The sequence below is a fragment of the Aquarana catesbeiana genome, linkage group LG09 (genome assembly GCF_042186555.1).
Source record: "Aquarana catesbeiana isolate 2022-GZ linkage group LG09, ASM4218655v1, whole genome shotgun sequence".
Classification (NCBI taxonomy): Eukaryota; Metazoa; Chordata; class Amphibia; order Anura; family Ranidae; genus Aquarana; species Aquarana catesbeiana.
This window is the reverse complement of record NC_133332.1, coordinates 58,125,753-58,150,402: the sequence shown is the minus strand read 5'-3', so window position 1 is coordinate 58,150,402 and position 24,650 is coordinate 58,125,753. Positions and strand designations below refer to the sequence as shown.

At 42.0% G+C, this 24,650-nt stretch overlaps 1 long non-coding RNA gene across 1 annotated transcript in view; it reads right to left on the bottom strand.

The window, feature by feature from the left end:
- LOC141107683 (uncharacterized) overlaps nt 1-22,622 on the bottom strand; it is a 130,191-nt gene extending 107,569 nt beyond the window's left edge. The window contains exon 1 of the long non-coding RNA XR_012235951.1: nt 22,386-22,622. This is a non-coding gene — a long non-coding RNA (uncharacterized lncRNA). The remainder of the gene's footprint in view (nt 1-22,385) is intronic.
- Nucleotides 22,623-24,650: the final 2,028 nt, after the last annotated feature.

Below are 24,650 nucleotides of genomic sequence, written 5' to 3'. Positions count from 1 at the left end.
GCACCGCTGGGGGGTTCAGGTGGTTCCCTCCTGGGGAGCAAAGGACCTTTTTTGGTACATGGGTTACAGATGGTAATTATAGCTGCGGCAAATTTGTAGATAAGGGTAGTCTGATACCCCTAGATGCCTGGAGGACTAGTCATGGCAGATTCCCCATGGATTGGTGGAGACACCAGCAACTCCAACACTTCATTGCAACAGAGGGAGCTTCGATGAGAGGGCTAGACACCATTACCACACTAGAAAGATTTTTCATAGAAGAAGAACCAACTCCCCATCTGATCTCTGAGTTATATAGGCTACTGGGTTCAGTTTCCGCTGCTTGCAAGCCGGCTTTCATAAGAGAATGGGAGCGGGACCTAGGGATAGAGTTCTCACCAGAACAGCGCCTACACATGTATAAATTAGCACATTCTAGCTCCATTGAGTCCAGAACGCAGGAAACTAACTACAAGCTTCTAACTCGTTGGTACCGGGTACCAGCCATCATAGCACTTATTTACCCCTCGGTTTCTGACCGCTGCTGGCGTGATTGCGGTCAGAAAGGCACCCTCCTTCATGTGTGGTGGGAATGCCCAGTAATTAGGCCGTTCTGGACGGAAGTACAGGCTACCATTAAAAATGCCCTGCAGATTGAGATCCCGTTCTCCCCGGAGCATTTTCTCTTGCACCTCCCCACCCTCCCTCTGAGCCATTACAAAAAAAGCGCCCTTCCTCATCTATTAAACGCTGCTAAAAGGCTGGTACCTCTCCACTGGAAGAGTCCACGGATTCCTACCTTAAAAGAATGGTTACAGAAGGTGGAGGATATCAGAGAGGCGGAGGAATGGGTGGCGAGGTGCAGGAATAGGAGTGAGCGCTTTGATAGTATCTGGGCCCAGTGGCGGAGATTCACCATTGACACTAATCCTGTGTCCTCTAGCCTGGAAGTCGCGCTGTTGGAGTTAGCGGAGCCCTCCTTGAAGTTAAGGAGGCCTGTATGTGGTGACGTGCGTACCTGAATGGCATGTCTCACCGCCCTATTGATTGCACCCGGTGTAGACCTTTTTCTTTCCTTATGCATGGTTCACAAGGTCCACAGTTGAAGGCTCATATGAGACGCTAGGCGTCTTTAGTTTTTTTTTTTGTTGTTTAAAAGGCAAGTTTTGTATCTCCCTTATTAAATGTTATAGAGTCATTACCGGGGCAGACTTATGGGATAGGGGCTCCGTCTGGTGATACAGGCACCTTTCAAAGGCTTTGGCCCCGAGGGATGCCCATGGGGCGCCTCCCTCTTGGTGGAGGTTAGCTGGAGGCATATGGCCCCCCTCCCGAGGGACCCGCCCGGTGGGCATCTCGGGGGCCTTAAAGCAGGGACGAGACCCCCCCTCCAATACAGAATGGAGGGCTTTTAAGACGGTCCGGCCAGGAAGTTGCCATGGCGGGACCCCCCCCGGGACTCATTTTTGACTGTCTCACAGTGCAATACAGTTTGGAGAAGATTTAATCCCTCATCCCCTTCCCCCTCCTTCCCTTACCCCTCCGTTTTATACTCTGACTTGTGATTGGTTTGATAACCTGTTTTTGTCTGGAACGTCTAGGTCTGCACTGTAAGAATTGCACTGTATTGTGGTAAGAATGACCATAGACTATATGTTTGTGTGTTCCTTTTAATATATAAAATAAAAATAAAGATTATATAAAAAAAAAAGAAATAATAATATTTCATTTGATTTACTGCTTGTGTTTCTTTTAGCTGTCTCCTAGGTTCTCCAATGGGCTTTTCTTTTTGCTCATTTTCTTAAATAGTGCAAACGTAATTTATTTGATACACGAAGTGACAATCTCTTCTTCAGCTAACTATTCTGTAGTGGGTCTGCTACACACACACACATTGTTTTTGTTGTTCATGTATGTAATGCATTAATGTTAAAAATAATCATCCTTTTCAGCACCATGAATTAATTGTTTTAAGTGCCTAAAATGGCCTGATTGGAGCCAATTTTAGAGCAATGTGTGGGTTATTTACTAAAAGCAAATACACTTTGAACTACAGTGCACTTTCAGTGCTGTTTCAGTGCACTTGAAAGTGCACTGAAACTGCACTGAAACTGCACTTGTAGTGCAAAATGGATTTGCCTTTAGTAAATAACCCCCATTGTCACTGTAAACACCAACTTACTCCAAAAACTGGTATTGAACATTGAAAAAATAAGCCACACATTGTTGAGTATAACACATTTTACTTGAAGCACATTCACACGTGCATTAGAAAAGGGTTTTTGAACAAATCAACATCTTTGTTTTTATGTTTGACATTAGAAATATCAATTTTTTGGTTAAACAGGCATGTTTCAAACCATAACATACACAACTCATGAACTTACAAAGTTCAACTTTGAAAAAGTGAAGGCAATATCAGACATTATTATGTCAAAACTGTGTTGATATTGCCTTCATTAGATGGGGTGATGTCACCCCTGTAAAAGCCAAATTTTGAAGATGCACACAAATTGGGAGTCAAAATGTGGATTTCCCTCCTGATCCCATGCCTAGTGTCAACATGTGCTAGCTCCCATCATGGGGGATCTATGGACGTGTTTCGGGGGTGCAACCCCTTCCTCTCATCTACTTTATTTGGGAGGATGGGGTTGCACCCCCAAAACGCGTACCTTGATATCCCATGATGGCAGATAGAACCTGTTGACACACTGCGTGCATCTTCAAAATTTGGCTTTTAAAATACTTTTAAACTTGAATTAAAATAAAAAAAGTCCTCGATAAAACGGTACAATTTGTATGTGTTTTATATTCTGCCTAAAACATCAATGATGTTCTTCATTTTTTGTTGAACATCACTGATGTTTTTCTTTATCTTTTCTAAATCACGATTGCACACCATGGTCTCCCTGATGAGGACGTGTGCACTTGCACTTGTGAAATGAGTTTCTTCTTCCACAACATATACATCACCAAAAAATAAAAAATACACCATGTATTATAAATATGCAGGCATAAGTTTATTACCTGAAGCAGTGGTCTCAGACACTCACCTGTTGTGGTCACTATTTCAACCACGTCATGGGCCTCTCCTCCCTCCACATCCTCAGTTTGTGGTGTGGTGACTTCCCCTTCTTTAGGAGGTTGGGGGTTCCTGGTGTCCTCTAATGTACCGAGTCTTTTCTCCCCTATGTGAATAAAAAAAAGGTATACTTAGCACACAGATATTGCTTGAAGTGTTGTACAATTGTCTATTTTGGCAGAGTTCCAAGCTGAAGACATGCTTTTTTTCCCATTCTTCAAGCTGGAATAATTACCTTTTTTGGTAAAGTTTCCCACATGGAGACAACCCTAGTATCCACTGGTGCACCTGTGTGGGACACCCTAGAAAAGGGTGTTCTGGTGTCCCACACTAGTGCTCCTGCGTCCAGATGTGTAAACAGCTGCTGAGTGTCCTCTCCTTACACTGAATCAAGTTTGCATTTCATTCTAGTTACAAACCCATCTAGACAACAAACTTATTTTAATACAAATAGGCCTGAACAAATATAGTTAACCTGCACCTGCCAAATACATTGTATTAGTGGTTGAACGAACAATGTTTACTACAAACGATTACTGTGCCCACAAACCTGAAACTTGCCATTTTAAACGCCATTTTAAACTGTACAACAGTAAAGAAAAGCACATGGAGCAGCACTAATGTAATAATAATAATAATAATAGGAACACACAACAAAATACTTACTTTTTTGCAGCACTCTCTTGATTCTCCTGTACTGATCCTGCTCCCTCAATTTGAGGTCTGACCATTGTTTCCTCAGTTGATCCTGAGTACCCCAAAATTCTTCTGCAGACTTTTCACAACTCTACTCATGATTTTGGCCTTTCTCACATTTGGGTTGCTGTATGGTCCATATTTCCCGTCATAGTCGGCCCTCTTAAAGATGTCCACCATCTCCACCATCTCACCAAAGGACATATTTGAGGCCTTAAATCTCCTGGATCAGGATGTTTGTGGCTCCGGGCTTTCCTCATTGTTGCTGCTCTCCTCAGCATGCAACTGCTCTGTCTCATGTGCTTTCCCACTGCACCGAAAGAGAAGGGGCGGGGAATATACTAGAAAGAAGGTACGATTTCACGCATGAGCAGTGTATATAAAAGCGTAACACGTGTACGTCGTACATACGATCTGTGAGCAGAGGACAGAGTAGCGTAAGTGCCGATTGTGCTAACGAAGGTACAATTTTAACTTAGGGCATCCGAGGCCTTTACTGCTTATAGATTGAGGCCTATATTGGGACATGATTAGGAGAGTTTAGTCTGACATTAAGGTTTGTCTTGTGTTGTGTCTTGCAGAGAAAATGGATAGATTCAATGATCATGACTTCCTCCCTAGCTTCATTGATAAATACAGGGAGCTGCCCTGTCTGTAGCAGGTGAAACACCCTTTTTATAATAATAAAATAAAGAGGAAGGCAGCGCTGGATCAATAGCTGGAATTGGTGAAGCCGGTGATTCCCACGGCAGCCATCTCCTATTTGAAGTGCAAAATTGGTGGCCTGGGGAGCACATACAGTATCTCACAAAAGTGAGTACACCCCTCACATTTTTGTAATTATTTTATTAAATCTTTTCATGTGACAACACTGACTAAATTATACTTTGCTACAATGTAAAGTAGTGAGTGTACAGCTTGTATAATAGTGTAAATTTGCCAGGAGGTGGCCGTGGAAAGTGTCAGCCAGGAGGTGGCCTTGGAAAGTGGCAGCCAGGAGGTGGCCGTGCCCAGTAGCCTGACCGAATCACAGGTTCCTCCCCTCCGCCTTCCAACAAAAAGGCCCAGGAAGGGGAGTAACGTGGAGGAGTCAGCGCTTTCTTTGATTCGGCAGGCTACTGTGGCCCTCAGAACCACCCCCAATCTTCAAGAGGCCTATGCCTGCATGGCAGCCAGCAAATTGCAGGAAATGGAGGTGGGACAATACCTCATTTGTGAGGAAGTCATGTATCAGGCCCTAAATAAGGGGGTGATGGGCGAAAAAAGTCATGTATGTGAGTTGGACCATACTCCTCCTCCACCTCCTGCCATAACTCCAACACCACAGCCACAGCCTGGAAGAAAGCATGGAAGGAAGACAAGAGTGTGATGGCCTGGGTTCGGTCTGGCAAAAGACGCAGGCTGTTGTAAGACCACAGCCTCAGGACATACATGTCATCTGCTGCTGCTCCCGATCTCTCAGAGCCCTGGACCGTATTGTGCTCCCTATTAAATGGACTCCTCAGGCTACCAATTTGGCCTGTCAAATAAATGATGTCTGCCCTGGGGTACAAAAGCTTTGCCAATTTCAACAGTTTCTCCAGTGTTGCCTTCCTCTTTATTTTGTTATGACCCCTAATAAATGTCTATTTTAGTTTCACAAATACTTGGCTATGTGTTTTAGTTCAAAAAGGACAGTTTGTTTGTGAGTAGGCAGGCACATTTCAAAAATACAATGTCAAATTAACAAGGGACACCAACACCAACTAATCTCTTTGAGGTTAAAAAATATAAGATAATAATGGTGTTGTGGTAACTTGACACACAAAACGACAAAAAATATTATGGAGATCACTAGAAAAAAAACATAAAAAAAAAAAAAAAATAAGGAGATCTTGATAAAAAAAAAAAGGAGATCACTATAAAAAAAAATAGAAACATTATTCTAGAGATCTGGTGAAAAGAAAATAAAGATTATTCAGGAGATCACGAGAAATAATAAAGAAATATGTTTGTCAGAACTCTGTGTGAATATCAGCAGCAAAACAACTTCATTATTCTAGCATTCTAAAGAAGAAGAGAATGCGCTGCATTACAAGATTTAAATCTGCAGTGTGACGAATGTGCTATCTCCATTATGAACACCAGTTTTACCAGACCGAGCGCTTCCATCTCGTACTTGATTCAGAGCATGCATGGAATTTTGTGCGTCAGAATTGTCTACACATGCTTGGAAGTTAAGACACCGGATTTTGTTGTCGGAAAATTTGAGATCCAGCTCTCAAACACCTGTTGTCAGAAATCTCAACACGAAATATCCAATGGAGCCTACACACGGTCGGAACTTCCGACAACATGCTCACATCGAACATTTGTGGTGGGAAATTCGGATCGTGTGTACGCGGCAATAGTGTTTTGCTTTTAGGCCAAAAAGTTCAATTTTGGTCTCATCTGACCAGAGCACCTTCTTCCACATGTTTGCTTTTTCTCTCACATGGCTTCTCACAAACTGCAAACGGGACTTCTTATGGCTTTCTTTCAACAATGGCTTTCTTCTTGCCACTCTTCCATAAAGGCCAGATTTGTGGAGAGCACGACTAATAGTTGTCCTGTGGACAGATTCTTCAACCTGAGTTGTTGATCTCTGCATCTCCTCCAGAGTTACCATGGCCCTCTTGGCTGCTTCTTAGATTAATGCTCTCCTTGCCAGGCCTGTCAGTTTAGATGGATGGCGATGTCTTGGTAGGTTTGCAGTTGTGCCATTCCATTTTTGGATGATGGATTGAACAGGGCTCCATGAGAAGTTCAAAGCTTGGGATATATTTTTATACCCTCACCCTGCTTTAAACTTTTCCACAACGGTATCCCTGACCTGTCTGGTGTGTTCCTTGGCCTTCGTGATGCTGTTTGTTTACTAAGGTTCTCCAACAAACATTGAGAGCTTCACAGAACAGCTGTATTTTTACTGAGAATAAATTACACACAGGTGGAATCTGTTTACCAATTAGGTGACTTCTGAAGGCAAACTGTGTGTGGGTTGCCTTGGAGCGGGGTTTAGATTACCCTTATGTCCCAGCCCAGACCATAGCCGTCATTGAAAACTCACGGGGACATTGGGAAGACGACTTGGTTTGGGACTTTTTGCGCGTGCCCAAGTCACACTGGGTACCAGAGAGTGATACCTGGACCCGGTTCAAGGACATCCAGCAGGAATGGAGGTTGGGCCGTGCAATCTACAAAGACTGAGTCCTGGTTGTAAAGGCGGGTCGGCCTACCAGGAGCCACTCGGTCTAAGTCAGAGGAGAAGGGGATAGCCAGAGGAGATTACTGTATCCACAGTTTTATGTGTAAAGAGCACTGGACTGCAAGGACAAGGCAGGGCTTGTGTGGTTTTTCTCTAATGACAATTCAAAAATTTCTGCAGGGACAGCTTTTACCCACCACCCAGGGTGCCTGATGGAAGGACAAGTGTGTCATGGACACTAGGGTGCACTGTCCCTGCCAAACCTTTTGCTACATAATTTTCGGGAGGGGCACCTCCAACCAGGAGCAATTAGAAGGTTTTTTTTTTGATCATTGGCATGTCTGTTTGACTGTGCTCAGCAGGAGGTCCCCTTAGATCCCTCTTGCAGGAGTAACAGTGAAACAGGGAATGGCATGGCACCCTTGTAAAGTTTGAAAAGATGTGTTTCTTTCACCACGTGGAGGATTGTAACCCCCTCTGCCTGGTGAACTATTTGTATAGATAGTGTGTAGATGGATTGGGTGTTTTTATGTCTTATCATTATACAGTGATCGATAAGGAACTCCTGGAGCAGAGGGGCAGGTGAAGCTGTCGGAACATATGGTTCGGTCAAGTTCTCCATCAAGGACTCAGGGCAGAGAAAGGTCGGTGAGTGTACCACAGTGGAGGGCTGGATGTGCCAGGAAGTCTGTGAGGGAACTTTGCTTTTACATGGTCATTAGCAAAGTCCTCATCATTACACTGTCAGTGATGAGGAGTCCTGGATCAGAGGAGAGACTGTGGGCATATGTGTCAAATGGATGTGGCCTGAGTGCTCAGGATTTGCAAGCTGGGCTGGCTGGGAACAGTAGTCCACCATCCAACATGTTCTTTTAAACTACTAGGCCTCCAGGGAGAGGTACTGCAGGCCTCTGGTCTAGTAGCATCGAGCAACCAGAGCTAGCTTAAGGAACTATTCAGAGTGGGTCCTTCTCGCTTATAGAAGAAGATGTGGCATACACAGTACATTGAAAACTACAGGATACGTTTGCGCAGGAGGAGAGGATTTTTGGGAACATCACCCTTACAGGGTCAAGAGTGATGTCCTCATCCTCACACGGTCATGGGTGAGGAAATCCTGGGAGCAATAGTCTGCATGGTGATGCAAAAGAAAGGTCATAGCAGTTAAACATGCACATCCTTTCTTCAGGCTCTAATTATGTGCTAATCTGTAAAAATCTACAAATATGATGGCAAAGTATTCTATGGGCATTACCCCTTTCCCCAACCAAGTTGTATCCCCCAATAAACAAAAACAAAGCACAGCAAATGACTTTTCATTGTCTATGCAAGTGATGTATGGAGTCTGGCAGCGGGGCGATATGGTGATGTTTGTTACCAGTGGCAACTACACCACTACATCTATAACAGTTTTTTGGTCAGATATGGATTTATAAGTATGGTGTGATCCTGCATCCAAATTTTAATGTTGGATGCTGATGACGAATGTACTTGTCAACAATTTGTCTGAAGCAGCCCCATACCTCCCAACTTTTTGAGATGGGAATGAGGGACACCTATCAGCAAAAGTATGCAGGCATAGGACACACCCCTGGGCATACTCCCTTAACCACTTCAATACCAGGCACTTATACACCTTCCCGCCCAGACCAGTTTTCAGCTTTCAGCGCTCTCACACTTTGAATGACAATTACTCAGTCATGCTACACTGTATCCAAACAAAATTTATTATTTGGTCTTTGTGAAAGTTATAGAATCTACAAACTATGGTGCCAATCACTGAAAATTGATCACATCTGATCACACCTGATGTACTGAAGGCCTATCTCATGCCAGGCCAGGAAAGTACAAATACCCCCCAAATGACCCCTTTTTGGAAAGTAGACAGTCCAAGGTATTTACTAGGAGGCATGGTGAGTTTTTTGAAGTTGTCATTTTTTCCCACAATTCTTGGTAAAATTAAGATTTTTTTTTTTTACACAAACTGGTCATATTAACAGGTTATTTCTCTCACACAGCATATGCATAATTGCAACTACACCCCAAAATACATTCTGCTACTCCTCCTGAGTATGGCGATACCACATGTGTGAGACTTTTACACAGCCTGGCCACATACAGAGGCCCAACATTGAAGTAGCACCTTCAGGCTTTCTACAAGCATAAATTGCACATATCCTTTCTCAACCACCTATTACACTTTTGAAGGCTCTAGAGCACCAGGACAATGGAATTGTCCACAAAATGACCCCATTTTGGAAAGCACACACCCCAACGTAATATCTATGAGGAATAATGAGTCTTTTGAACGGTTTATTTTTTTCCAGAAGGTTTTGGAAAATGTGGGAAAAAAAATGAAAATGCATTTTTTTTACACAAAGTTGTCTATTTATAAGATATTTCTAACACATAGCATGTACATAGCAAAAATGACACCCCAAAATGCATTCCACTACTCCTCCTGAGTATGGCGATACCATATGTGTGAGACTTTTATACAGCCTGGCCACATTCAGAGGCCCAACATTGAAGTAGCACCTTCAGGCGTTCTACAAGCATAAATTGCACATATCCTTTCTCAACCACCTATTACACTTTTGAAGGCCCTGGAGCACCAGGACAATGGATTTGTCCACAAAATGACCCCATTTTGGAAAGCAAACACTCCAACATATAATCTATGAGCCATAATGAGTCTTTTAAAAAGGAAAAAAACTGCGCTAAGAATAATTTAGAAATGGATGGACCAATCCAAAAGCAGCAATTAAATGTGGCATATAACACAAAATGTAATGGGAAGGAGAAAAATTGTGCTAATTACAGTCCGTGCATCGAATTGCAGGGCATAAACAGTTCCAATGGTTGCACAAGTGGTTGAAAAACTTCAAAGAAGGACACCCCAGTGATATAACCACAGGTAAGTGTACTGCCACCTCATAGAAAACACGCTTACCAGATAGCAAGCAAATTGGGAAGGTGGCTTTAACCCAGCCTAGACCTTTGCTTTCCACAAATTCACAGGAATACTGCATACATGATGATATAGCTCTCAAACAGATACCATGAACTCCGTAGCTCCGTAGGAGATGATTTAGCAATCGGCCCAAAAAGAAAAAAGAAAATAGACCATAGCGTGATACTGCATTAAATACTGACCACCCCAGTGATTTTTACCACAAACAAGTGCACCGCCAACTCACAAAGAGCACGCTTACCAGATAGCAAGCCAAATAGACCTATGGCTTTAACCCAGCCCAGGCCTATGATCTGCCAGAGATTATATATATATAGGGTAATAAGGCTCTCAGGCGGATGCCATATGCTCAATGGCTCTGTGAACAGTATATCAACAGTTAGCCCAAAACGAGATAAGGTAGACCATAGCGTGATACTGTCTCTATCCTGGTTTATTAAATCGATTAAAAAGTTGCACTTACATTTGTAACGTCTTTAAAAACACATAGGAAAATGAAGCTGGCCGGCAAAAATTCAAGCTTCCGTCCTACTCAGCGAGACGGCGGGGTGACGGCAGCAAGTTACCTCCTCATACGCGTTTCGTCACATATGACATTCTCAATGGGAATGGGCAGCGTGCTGACTCACCACCATAAATACTCTCACACCTCGGTCTGAGCCCCGGATATGCAGATGACATCGCTATATTGGATGTGGGCAGCTCTTCGTTTGAGGAAGAAACTTGCCTGCGATATAATAACAAATAGCACTCAACAACGGGAATGCGATTTGGAAGTAGTTAAAAATTAAAAGATAGGAAAAAAGAAACAGAAAAAAGAAGGAAAAAAACTTAATATTATAGTGGTAAATATAATGAATATCCACAAGGTAGATATTTGTTTAAAATGTGTGTATTTAAAATTAATTGCCATATGGTGATGGACATTCACCCACATGGTCAAATATTCCAATTGGACCCACTTGAGTCCCAAAAAAAAGAAGAAAGATTGAGTGTTTATGTGAAAAACATAGACTCTATGGTGGATATAACAAATACATAAGTGAATTGTATATATTAATTAATGAATTAAACGACCTCAAGAAATTAATTAAAATTACATTAGTATTATTATTTATGCCTACGCACAAAAAAACTGTGATGTACACAAATGAATTATGTATATGTGAAATTATTCAATATATATATATATATATTTAAGTGAATTATATGTGTTAAGATGTAATTAATAAAAAATAATAACAATTGGTGAAGAATACTAATAAATTTTGATGTGACAAAAAAGTGAAATCAATATGTGAATATGTATTTTATTAGTGTTAGTGAAAATTAATATTCCTAAATTAATATACTGTGATATCAAGTAGGTGAATTATATTAAACAGTATACATCTACACCTATGGGCCGTAAAGGACACCTAAACACAAAAATTAACCAAAAAATCTCTAATGGATCTTGGTAATAAGTGTAGATAAAAAATTATATTAAAAATGTAAATATATAATTAAAAATAGAATTAGAAATAGAATTAAAAAATGAAAACCATATACGTGACTCAGACCAGGTTTACAGTTTCGTCATGGTTTAAGAATTATCAATGAAAGCATTTACTTCAACATCGAAGTTCAACCCATAAGGCACATAAGTCTTAGCCTTGTATATCCAGGACATCTCTAATTTCGAGATCTCCCTCACCAGGGAACTACCTCTCCAATTGGGCTAAATCTATCGATACCCAAAAAAAGGGTATTCAAAGGATCTTTATTGTGCACAAGTAGTGTTTAGACACTGAGTGATTCTTAAACCCAGATTTGATATTAGTAATGTGTTCATTCAAGCGGACCTGTAGGGGGCGTTTGGTCCTTCCTATATATTGTAGTCCGCACGGGCACTGCAGCAAATAAACCACCCCCAATGTTGAACAGCTGAAGAATGGTTTAATGTCATGATGTATCTGTGTGCTGGTGGACACAAAACTAGTGGTCCTCCTTTGGATGCAGTTGGTAAAGGAACACACCCTACATCTCCGAAACTGATAATACCCTGTCAATTGGTTAAAAAAGTATCCAATTTTTAGAGGGATCGAAAATGTTAGGGGATAATCTATTCCTCAAAGAGGAAGAGCCTCTAAAGACCACCTGCGGCTTATCTGGTAGAACTGTCCTCAGGATTCTATCATTGTTGACAATATGCCAATGCCTTGACACCATCTTTTTAATACTTTTATATTGTAGGGAGTAGGTAGTCACGAATGGAACCCCTTGTCATCCCTATTAAGTTGTTTGACCGACTCCAAAGTGGTCATCAGACTATCCTCTGTGTATCCTTTTTCCAGAAATCTATGGGTAAGGATCTCTGCTTGTGCCAAAAATTCATCCTGGTTAGAGCGATTCCTCTTAAGCCTCATATACTGGCTCTATGGAACTGATCTAAGCCAAGGCCTATAGTGACAGCTGTCAACAGGGATGTATGAATTCCCGGACTTGAAATAAGTAGATGTAATCAACTTATCACCCCCCACTCTTATTTTCAAATCCAAAAAATTGATCTCACATTGGCTCATCTCCTACTTGAGCTCTATGCCCCTGTGATTGGCATTTAGGGAGGTCATAAAGGAGTCCAGAGACAAAACATCCCCATCCCATAGGAGGAGGATGTCATCTATGTATCTTGCCCACAAAACTAGCTGAGGTACATTTTTGGCTTAGATAACATCCTCCTCCCACCTGGCCATAAATGGATTGGCCAGGCTGGGGGCATATTTAGCCCCCATGGCTACTCCCCTACTCTGCTGGTAGAACTGATTACCAAACCAAAAATAATTATGTGAGGCAGCATATTCTAAAAGTTCCATCAAAAAACATATCTGGCCAGCAGGGAGTCCCAAATCTCTCATAAGGAAACCTGAAACCACCTCCAAACCCAATGCATGCGGAATTATGGTATAAAGTGAGGTGACAAGTTGCAGGTGACAAGTTCCAATCATATACCAGGTTTTAGGGTAATTTTAGACAATACAATAATAACATGTCATGAATCCTTAATAAATGATGGCATTTTCCGAACAAGAGGTTGTAAATAAAAATCAATATATCTGCCCACCCGGGATGTTAATGAATCAATGCCACTCACAATAGGGTGTACCGGGGGACAGACAGGGTCCTTATAGATGTTTGGTAAATAATAGATCATAGGCGTCCTTGGCGCCTTAGGTACCAAAAATAAACTTTTTTGTTCAAAATGCCAGTTTTTAATCCCTTAGACGTGATTGTTTCTAGATCCCTCATATAGGTAAATTTGGGATCAGAAGGAAAGGGAATGTACATATTAACATCACCCAATATTCTGTACATTTCGGTCATGTAGTCCTTTCTATCAAGGACTACAATCCCCCCCCTTATCAGCAGGTCTTATCACAAGATCGTTATTTTGACACAAAGAATCAAGTCCATCCTGCATCATTTTGTTATTCTTAGCCTTCTTGACCTCCAAAGATTCAAGGTCTCTGAGAATAACATCTCTAAACACCGTCAAAGATGGCGCAAGGAGGATTAAAAAGGGAGGCATTGGCCAAAACAGAGTGCAGATAACCCCCACTATCTTGGTTACTAGGGATGAGCCGAACACCCCCCTGTTCGGTTCGCACCAGAACATGCGAACAGGAAAAAAGTTCGTTCGAACATGCGAACACCGTTAAAGTCTATGGGACACGAACATGAATAATCAAAAGTGCTAATTTTAAAGGCTTATATGCAAGTTATTGTCATAAAAAGTGTTTGGGGACCTGGGTCCTGCCCCAGGGGACATGGATCAATGCAAAAAAAAGTTTTAAAAACGGCCGTTTTTTCAGGAGCAGTGATTTTAATAATGCTTAAAGTCAAACAATAAAAGTGTAATATCCCTTTAAATTTCGTACATGGGGGGTGTCTATAGTATGCCTGTAAAGGGGCGCATGTTTCCTGTGTTTAGAACAGTCTGACAGCAAAATGACATTTTGAAGGAAAAAACTCATTTAAAACTACCCGCGGCTATTGCATTGCTGACAATACACATAGAAGTTCATTGATAAAAACGGCATGGGAATTCCCCAAAGGGGAACCCCGAACCAAAATTAAAAAAAAAAGACGTGGGAGTCCCCCTAAATTCCATACCAGGCCCTTCAGGTCTGGTATGGATATTAAGGGGAACCCCGGCCAAAATTTAAAAAAAAAAAATGACGTGGGGTTCCCCCTAAATTCCATACCAGACGCTTCAGGTCTGGTATGGATTTTAAGGGGAACCCCGCGCCAAAAAAAAAAAAAAAAAACGGCGTGGGGTCCCCCCAAAAATCCATACCAGACCCTTATCCGAGCACGCAACCTGGCAGGCCACAGGAAAAGAGGGGGGGACGAGAGTGCGGCCCCCCCTCCCTCATGAACCGTACCAGGCCACATGCCCTCAACATTGGGAGGGTGCTTTGGGGTAGCCCCCCAAAACACCTTGTCCCCATGTTGATGAGGACAAGGGCCTCATCCCCACAACCCTGGCCGGTGGTTGTGGGGGTCTGCGGGCGGGGGGCTTATCGGAATCTGGAAGCCCCCTTTAACAAGGTGACCCCCAGATCCCGGCCCCCCCCCTGTGTGAAATGGTAAGGGGGTACATAAGTACCCCTACCATTTCACGAAAAAAGTGTCAAAAATGTTAAAAATGACAAGAGACAGTTTTTGACAATTCCTTTATTTAAATGCTTCTTCTTTCTTCTATCTTCCTTCATCTTCTGGTTCTTCTGGTTCTTCTGGCTCTTCTGGTTCTTCCTCCGGCGTTCTCGTCCAGCATCTCCTCCGCGGCGTCTTCTATCTTCTTCTCCTCGGGCCGCTCCGCACCCATGGCATAGGGGGGAGGCTCCCGCTCTTCTCTTCTTCTTTTCTTCTCTTCTGTTCTTCTTCATTTTCTTCTCCGGGCCGCTCCGCAATCCATGCTGGCATGGAGGGAGGCTCCCGCTGTGTGACGGCGCTCCTCGTCTGACAGTTCTTAAATAACTGGGTGGGCGGGGCCACCCGGTGAACCCCGCCCCCCTCTGACGCACGGTGACTTGACGGGACTTCCCTGTGACGTCACGGGGAATGCCACAGGGAAGTCCCGTCAAGTCACCGTGCGTCAGAGGGGGGCGGGGTCACCGGGTGGCCCCGCCCCCCGTTATTTAAGAACTGTCAGACGAGGAGCGCCGTCACACAGCGGGAGCCTCCCTCCATACCAGCATGGATTGCGGAGCGGCCCGGTGAAGAAAATGAAGAAGAACAGAAGAGAAGAAAAGAAGAAGAGAAGAGCGGGAGCCTCCCCCCTATGCCATGGGTGCGGAGCGGCCCGAGGAGAAGAAGATAGAAGACGCCGCGGAGGAGATGCTGGACGAGAACGCCGGAGGAAGAACCAGAAGAGCCAGAAGAACCAGAAGAACCAGAAGATGAAGGAAGATAGAAGAAAGAAGAAGCATTTAAATAAAGGAATTGTCAAAAACTGTCTCTTGTCATTTTTAAAATTTTTGACACTTTTTTCGTGAAATGGTAGGGGTACTTATGTACCCCCTTACCATTTCACACAGGGGGGGGGCCGGGATCTGGGGGTCACCTTGTTAAAGGGGGCTTCCAGATTCCGATAAGCCCCCCGCCCGCAGACCCCCACAACCACCGGCCAGGGTTGTGGGGATGAGGCCCTTGTCCTCATCAACATGGGGACAAGGTGTTTTGGGGGGCTACCCCAAAGCACCCTCCCAATGTTGAGGGCATGTGGCCTGGTACGGTTCAGGAGGGAGGGGGGGCCGCACTCTCGTCCCCCCCTCTTTTCCTGCGGCCTGCCAGGTTGCGTGCTCGGATAAGGGTCTGGTATGGATTTTTGGGGGGACCCCACGCCGTTTTTTTTTTTTTTCTTGGCGCGGGGTTCCCCTTAAAATCCATACCAGACCTGAAAGGTCTGGTATGGAATTTAGGGGGAACCCCACGTCATTTTTTTTTTTTAATTTTGGCCAGGGTTCCCCTTAATATCCATACCAGACCTGAAGGGCCTGGTATGGAATTTAGGGGGACTCCCACGTCATTTTTTTTTTTTAATTTTGGTTCGGGGTTCCCCTTTGGGGAATTCCCATGCCGTTTTTATCAATGAACTTCTATGTGTATTGTCGGCAATGCAATAGCCGCGGGTAGTTTTAAATGAGTTTTTTCCTTCAAAATGTCATTTTGCTGTCAGACTGTTCTAAACACAGGAAACATGCGCCCCTTTACAGACACACTATAGACACCCCCCAGGTACGAAATTTAAAGGGATATTACACTTTTATTGATTGACTTTAAGCATTATTAAAATCACTGCTCCTGAAAAAACGGCCGTTTTTAAAACTTTTTTTTGCATTGATCCATGTCCCCTGGGGCAGGACCCAGGTCCCCAAACACTTTTTATGACAATAACTTGCATATTAGCCTTTAAAATTAGCACTTTTGATTTCTCCCATAGACTTTTAAAGGGTGTTCCGCGGCATTCGAATTTGCCGCGAACACCCCAAATTGTTCGCTGTTCGGTGAACTTGCGAACAGCCAATGTTCGAGTCGAACATGAGTTCGACTCGAACTCGAAGCTCATCCCTATTGGTTACTATTCCTGATAATAGGGTAAATAGTTAAATATCTTTTAATGTTCATTTTGCTAACAAATTTGTGCACACCCATATAAGTCTGGAATTTATCTCGAATTTAAGAAAAAAAGCCTTTGAAAATTTGTTGGCAATAACTTCATCAGTATCACCAGGAAAGCAGCTTCATTATTATCCCATTAAAGAAGTAGAGAATGTGCACTACATTTCGAAATTTCATATTTTGCCACGTCACAAATGTTAATTCTCCATTACGAAAGCTAGTTTACAAGACTGACTGCTTCTGGCTTGTCCTTGCTTTCGAGCATGCGTGTTAGTACTTTTATCCAATGGACTTGTGTACACATGATCGGAAAATCCGACAACAGACATTTGTTCGCGGAAAATTTTAAAACCTGCTAGCCAACATTTGTCCACGGAAAATCCAACAAGAATTGTCCGATGGAGCATACACGTAGTCGGATTTACTGCCAACAGCCTGTCATCACACATTTCCCATTGGAAAATCCGATCGTGTGTATGAGGCTTAAGATTGATTGGATTTGTCTGTTTTCAGACAGAATCAGTTGATTTGGTTAGAGGTGTGAAAAAGATGGTCAGTACATGCTGATAAGATTGTGAAAGTCTAAAATGTGTATGAATATTCCAGGTTAAAAATATGTGTTTTTCTACATTTTAAGTCATTGAACTGAGCTGAAAATAACTGACTTTGTTAAGTTAAGTTAGGATCTTAGGTTTGTAAATGGTTCCTTTAGTGTTAAATAACCTCTCTTCCTCACAAGGTCATTACATAGTCTCCAACATTCAAAAAAAGGTCCAAGGACAGCTTTTTTGCTGTGAAAAAAGTGTGAAATATGATGTTATGTGTAAGAAAAGTGTATGGAGTGTTTAAAGGTAGGTAAAGAAAAGTAGTGTGGAGTGTATGAAGGTTGATGTAGGAAAGCAGTGTTGAGTGTATGAAGGTAGGTATAGGAAAGGAGTATGGAGTGACTGACAATATGTACAGTAAATGAGTGCAGATTGTACAATGGTATGTTCTGGAAAAGAGTGCATAAGGTATAACAGTGGGTAGTATGTGCAGTAGAGGAGTGAGGAAGGTGCAACGGAGGCATGTATGCAAGAGAGGAGTGTGAAGTATATGAAGGTGGTTATGTGCAGGAGAGGAGTGCAGAGTGTATGATGTGTATGATATCAAAATTATGTAGTTTGATAAGGGAGAGGAGTGCAGGTATGAAAGTACATGATGTGAATGAGCCCTAATTCATTGCTCCAGCACTACAGAGTCCAATGGAAAATAGCATGCATAGAGGCAGTAACTGAGGCCGGTTGCAGGCACACAGAACCAATATTGGTCTTCCACCCTCCTGCAGACTCAGCCTTCTCTCAGCCTCTCTATACCCCCTCTGCCAAATTAACACCCCTTCTCAGTCCCTGCACACAAAACCCCACCAACTTACCTGCCCACACAGATCCCTCAGAATAAACTCCTGGGGCTTGCATCCCTCCTAGCCAAGTCTTCAAGGCTGGGCTCACCTTCAAAGGGTGGATGTTTGTAATGCACAGGCTGTGAAGAAAATACTCCCAAAGCAGAATTTAACTGGCAACAACAATGTTTTTAAAATGGCAAGCAACTTAAATGCAAATACCAGTGGCAAAGAGGCCTCTCAACACTGGTGCTATGTAGATGTCCTCTGGTCAGGAATCTGTCCCCTGATGGCCACTCCTCCAATATCAGATGAGGGGTAGGTTCCTGCTATCTCAAATAAATCTCCCATGAGGCTCTTGGTGCTTTGTGAATGTATGAGGGGTTGACTGTCATCCACTGTCTGTGCCTCTTTCTCCTTGGTGGTCCAGTACCTTCCTGGTGTCTAGTGGTTTTGCAAAGCGAGAGTTGGGCTTCAATGTCTGTGCTCCCTGGACATTCCCCTCTCTCTCTCCTGCACCCTACCAAACCATCCCTGCCTCGTGTCCCTCATGTCTCTGACCTTCTCCTGCACAGCCTTACTGCTGCTCCCCTCTCCTGTGGTGCCTGCTGCCCTTTACTCTTCCTCTCTGATGGTGGAACTAGGTCCATTTTAATCAGTTATTGCAGCAACTGATCACTAAACAGATAGACCAAATTGCTCCCTACTGTGTAAACTAGAGACCAAGCTCCCATGATTACTCAGTGTTCCAATTGTATGTGATTAAAAGATCACTACATATTGTTTGTGTAGTGTACACTTTAAGGAACCATTTTTCTGTTAAGTGATTAGTTGCTATCATTAGCCATTAATTAGGCTTTAACAGCACAAAACAGCAGTGATTAACTACCACCAAAAGAAAGTTCTATTTGTGTGAAGTAAATGAGAAAAATTTCATCTGGGTACAGTGTAGCATGACCGCGCAATTTTCATTGAAAATGCGACAGCGCTGAAAGATGAAAAATGGCCTGGGCATGAAGGGGGTGAAAGTGCCCTGTAGGCAAGTGGTTAATCTCGGTAATCACATCATGTGGTTATAAAAGATAATGGAAGACTCTCATAGTGCATTAATGCATATAAAGCTGGTTTATTAACTACATCAAGGACAATGAATTTGAGCGATATGGGATCAAATCTTGCACGGCCACCTGCAGTGTGGTCTGTGCTAGTTGACGTCACTTTTCTAGCTCTATTCCAACGCATTTCCTCTCAGAAGGCACCAACTGGGATGTGGGATGAAGGTTTGTAATTTTTTTGTAAGGTAATTGTAAAAGTAAAAAAAAAATGAAAGACAAGTATGCACTGCAAGTGTATGCTGTCACTGAAAATATTTGTGAAAATCATACTGTCCTGCAACACCATGCACAGCTTTAAGACATCCCCAAGCATGTTATTTAAAGGACTTGCATACTTTTAATGTTGCCTTTGAGTCCTTCCCCCTGCTTTACTGTGTTTTTCCAGATATATGTATGCATTGGTACCTGTCCCCATGACAGTGTCCAGTTCCCCATGCCCTTAAAGAATAGTTTTCCAATTAGCTCTAAAAATGATCAGAAGTTATTAAAAAGATTCCCCTCCCCATAGACTTCAATGGCATTCCCTGCTAAGTTTGAGTCAGCTGAATTTCAAAAAGAATTTGCAGAACCACCGGTGAATTGAACACAGGCAGATCAGTTCATCCTAGTCCTGACCTGCCAGCCCTCAGACATGAGCATTTTCACATATGAGCCTGGGGGAACTTAGCTTAACTCACTCAACTTACTTAGCAGGCAAAACAAGAAAGGTAACTGCTCCATTCATTTTAAAACTAGATTTTGAATGTAAGGTGCAAATAGAACGGGCTTTCCCCACTAACCAGCTAGCTATAAAATATATATATATATATTTTTTTTATATATATATATATATATATATATATATATATATATATATATATATATATATATATATATATATATATATATATATATATATATACCATGTCAACAATATGTGTTAAGAATCAAGTTTTTAGTTGCATACATTTTCTAATGACAGCTGAAGACCTCCACTGTGTCCTATCACCACATCCAGCATGCATAACAAAAATCTGCTCCGATCAATTTAAAGTGACACTAAACGCTATCCTTATTCTACAAAAATAATCTGTACACATCCAATATTTAATGTCCCTGTAATCTATTTTTATTAAAATTGTTTCTTACTGTGCTTTTTTTTGCCTCCTTGTAATATCCCCTGTGAGCTCCTCTCTTTCTCCCTTAACAACTTAGTTCATAGTCCATTTCGGGAGTGAGAAAGTGAGGGTGGCTACCTTCAGACATACAGTGGGACCATGGGGAACTAACATAGCCAACTTCTAACAGGAAGTCAGATTACAGTAGCAAAAAAAAAATGAAAAAGAATACATAATTGAATAAATTTTATTATTTTTAAATCAGAGTTGTGTCATTTTAAAACTAGCTTTTAGCATACAGTGCACATTAAAAGGCTTATCATGAAGCAAACACATTACAAAAAATTACCAGCACACTTACTAGCTATCCAGCGAAAAAAAAAAAAAAAAAATTACACTGTTTCAACAATATATGTTAAAAGCTTTTAGCAACAGACACATAGACCAACCATTATGGACCTATACACTTGTATCAGAGATTTCTGAGAGTTGAAAATTATGGCCTAGTTCCATAATAAATCTTTTTTTCCCCGAAGGATCCTGGTTGTAGTCCTTTCTACCTCCTTACTCACATTCCCTCTTCTCACATCCCTACTATTTCTGATGTTCTCACTCTAGCACACCATATGAAGACTGTTGTACAAAATTGCCCACTATCAGAAAAAAACATTATAAAAATAACGGAGCTTTTACTTGCATACGTTTGCAAATATATGTGGAAGTCCCACTACTTTGGAAAGGGCTGTCTCTGAGGCATAGTTCCTAAAACTGGCCTTACATGGGACATTTTTTTTTTCCGTTCAACCAACTGACCCGATTCTCCCATCCACATATTTGATTATGGATGAGGGAATCCACCTCTGCCATATCAGAATACACAGTGCTGCAATCTAAGCAAATAATACCCTACAGAGTGGTTGAACAGAAGGCAATCAGTAGACTGACTTCTGTTCAACTACAGTGGTCACACATGGATTGAAATCTGGGCTGACCCTGCTGAACCGGCTGAATTTCAATCCGTGTGTGGCCAGTCAATGAAAGACTCCATCATGAAACATATATAGTGTTGATTAAATGGAACTGCCATTGTGCTTTGCTGGGTTTCTGGTATGTCTCTGTGCCCTTAAAGTGGATGTAAACCCAATGTCATCCTATCTAAACTACTGCCATAATGGTTATCTATAGGGATATACATGCCTCCTGCATGTATCTTTACCTGTCAAATGTCTCCCCTCTGTTTGTTATTAGACCCGAAAAACTGCAGATTCTGTGGGTGGGTCTGTTGTCTGGAGCTCGGTGGGTGGAGTCGTGATGTCAGTAGACTCCCCGCCCACCTCTACACTCCCCTTGTCAATATGTATTTTCTCCTGTGTATTTCTTACACTGAACTTCTGCTATGATCTCTAACATCCAGTGAAAAGACAGGAAAGTAACCACATGACTTCAGCATGTCAAATTATGCTGAGGTGTGGAACTGCCAATCCTTGCAGAGCTGCTAAAGAAAGGAGTGGGGGTGGGAATTAAAAAATAATGTATGTCTTAGGCTAGTGCACGAGATATGTAAATCACCTGTCACTCACAGCAAGGGGGAGGATTTGGCAAAGGCAAGAGGGAGGATTTGACAAAGTTTTTCTCTGTTTGTCAAGTTTTATCTCACTGAACAATAAAAGAGGATTGCTCAGAGCTGGAATAACTCTTTGCGGCAAGACTGGGCTCAAATGATAGAATCTTATACTCTACATTATGACATAAAAAAAAAAAAAATTCGGGTTTACATCCACTTTAAGGAGGAATACAAACAAAAAAGTGATGTGCAAATAATATATTCACAACATGTAAAATCGATATACCATAAGCATCAGCATCATAAATCGGTGCAATACGTGAATCAAAAAATGAAAAAAAAAACCACTAAAAAATGATTATAAGAGTAAATAAATAAATATCCCAAATAAATTCTCAACAGATGTGAAAGAAAGGTGTTCATAAAAAGAAGTTCACCAAAAATATTTGTGTATCCAAAAAATGCCCAGACTGCAACAAAGTGACAGAGTGAATGAATAGCAAAACAAATGTAACAAATAGTGATGCCGCCTTTCACATTCAGGGAAGCTTGATTGAATACTTCACATCAGAAGGGGAGATATACAAAAAAGGAGCCAGATGGCCTCTTACCCAATCGGACGGACCCCAAATTATAAGGGTCAAGATCGCCTTATGTTAACAATATACTGTAGAGATTTCCAGCCAATCTGCTCTCAACGATCACTCAGCAGCTCTCCCACAATAGAGACACCAGAGGGGGATAATCGTACAGCGAGCTCCGGTGTAGTGTCGATGAGTGCCTCCTGTCGAATAATGCCTCCTACGCTACGTCACACCAGCTGATTTCCCGATCAGCTGGCGTGATGTGAGACTGCACATGCGCAGTTCGTCGGATGCATTTTCCGACGGGAGGCAAGCCACGGGGAGCATGCGGAGGAAGAGAAAAGACTGTCAGTGTAGTAGAGGCTTGGGAGATACACCAACCGTGAAGCCATTCTGTCCCTGCCCACTCCCTGCTCTCATTGCATAATCAATGTCTCACCGTGAATTTGGGATACATGAAGAAGGCAGAGACAAGAGAGCAAAAGAGAAGATAATTACAGCACATAAAATATATGAAAAAATTACAAGAAAGAACAGCAATAGAAAGGAGAGAACTGGTAAAAGGCAGAAATGGCAGAAACAGAGAGAAAAAGGAAAAAAAAAAGGAAAAAAAGGAAGAAAAAAGAAATAAAATAAAATAAAATTAGATAAAATAAATAATAAAAAAATGGAATAAAAAAATAATAATTAAAAAATGAATACAAATAAAAACAAACAAAATTAAAAAAAATATATATATAAATGTAAATAAAATAAAAATAATAATAAAAAAGAAGGCACTCATCGACGCTACACCGGCACCGACAGTGATCACATGTTCTCCACCTGAAATGACGGCTCTACTGCCTTAGCAGGTAGCAAGGTAAAACTTTTAGGTATAAGACACTTGCCTTCAGATGGGAGCTCCTCTGATCATTGTTTTCAAATAGTTTATTGGAAAAGAAAGATAAAAAACTTTATGGTGCTGAAAAGCAAGGCGTTTATTCCAAAAAATGTTCTTGCACAGCACAGAAATATAAAAACAGCACACAGCACTTTGAGCTCTCAGGCTACTAACTGGTGTGTGGGGACATCACAGGGTTCTCTCCAACCAACGCTTTCCCCTGTAAAAAGCATTGACTGGGAAAGGAGATACTTTTTACAGGGAAAAGCGTTGGTTGGAGAGAAAGGTTGGAAAAAGTGTTAGGACAAAGGATATTTAAAATTCGCTAAAATCATTTAGGCGTTTCCTGCTCGATATGCTGGAAAACTAATAAAAGCAATTGTACATTTTGGACATACTAGACTATTGGAGTTCTCTCTCCCCCCCCCCCTCTGGGAGTGCGATAGCATTACAAAGACATGGGTTTAGAGCTTCCATACAAGCGCAACATAAGCTGGAACGGAGGACCCCCTGGTGGTAGATGTCGGAATAGCGGAACAGATTTTTTTAACAGAAATACATGCTGATAATTCAAGGAATTAAGGTGAGAGTTCTGTGAGCTCATTGATGAGATTATACACCTCTCACCCTTAACCTCCCTGGCGGTATGATTATTTTGGATTTTAGGTGCTGAAAGCGGTACAATTATTTTGCATGGAAATTTGGCGTTTTATATTGCAGGCCTGTAATTCTTAGGAATAACACACTTAAATCTGTCCAAACAAGAGTATAGTAGATATCCCGGGTATGATGAAGTTTGAAACACAAAAACATAAATTATAATATAATAAATAAATATAAATAATTAAAAAAAATAATAATATAATAATAATAAAATAAATTTCCCCACGATTCACTATCGCTCAATTCTGCAAGTGTTCTAATTTACTATCGCTGTTTTCTAGCTGGTTTAAAGCCACTTTTGACGTAAAGGGACACTTTTTGGTTGCTATGGACAATCTCCAGTTTCCAGGCAGAAAGAACAGTATATATCATATAAAACTGCATTCAGGGCATGGGCCAAAGCATTGGGGACAAAAGGGATGTGAAATGATTTCATACAGTACTGTAATCTGTAAGATTACAGTACTGTATGTTTTATGGTTTGTACATTTTTTTGAATTTGCCGCCAGGCTCCGCCCCCGTGCGTCGCAACGCTCGCAGGGAACGGAGCCTGGCACGGAGAGGCTTCGGAGGACGACGGAGCCCGCAGACACAGCGGGGGACATCGCAGGATCCTGGGGACAAGGTAAGTAACGCCGCACCAGGATCCTGCGATGTAATCCCGAGTGTGGCTCGGGGTTACCGCTAACGGGACGGAAATTTAACCCAGAGCCACACTTGGGAATACCGTCAGGAAGGCTACGATG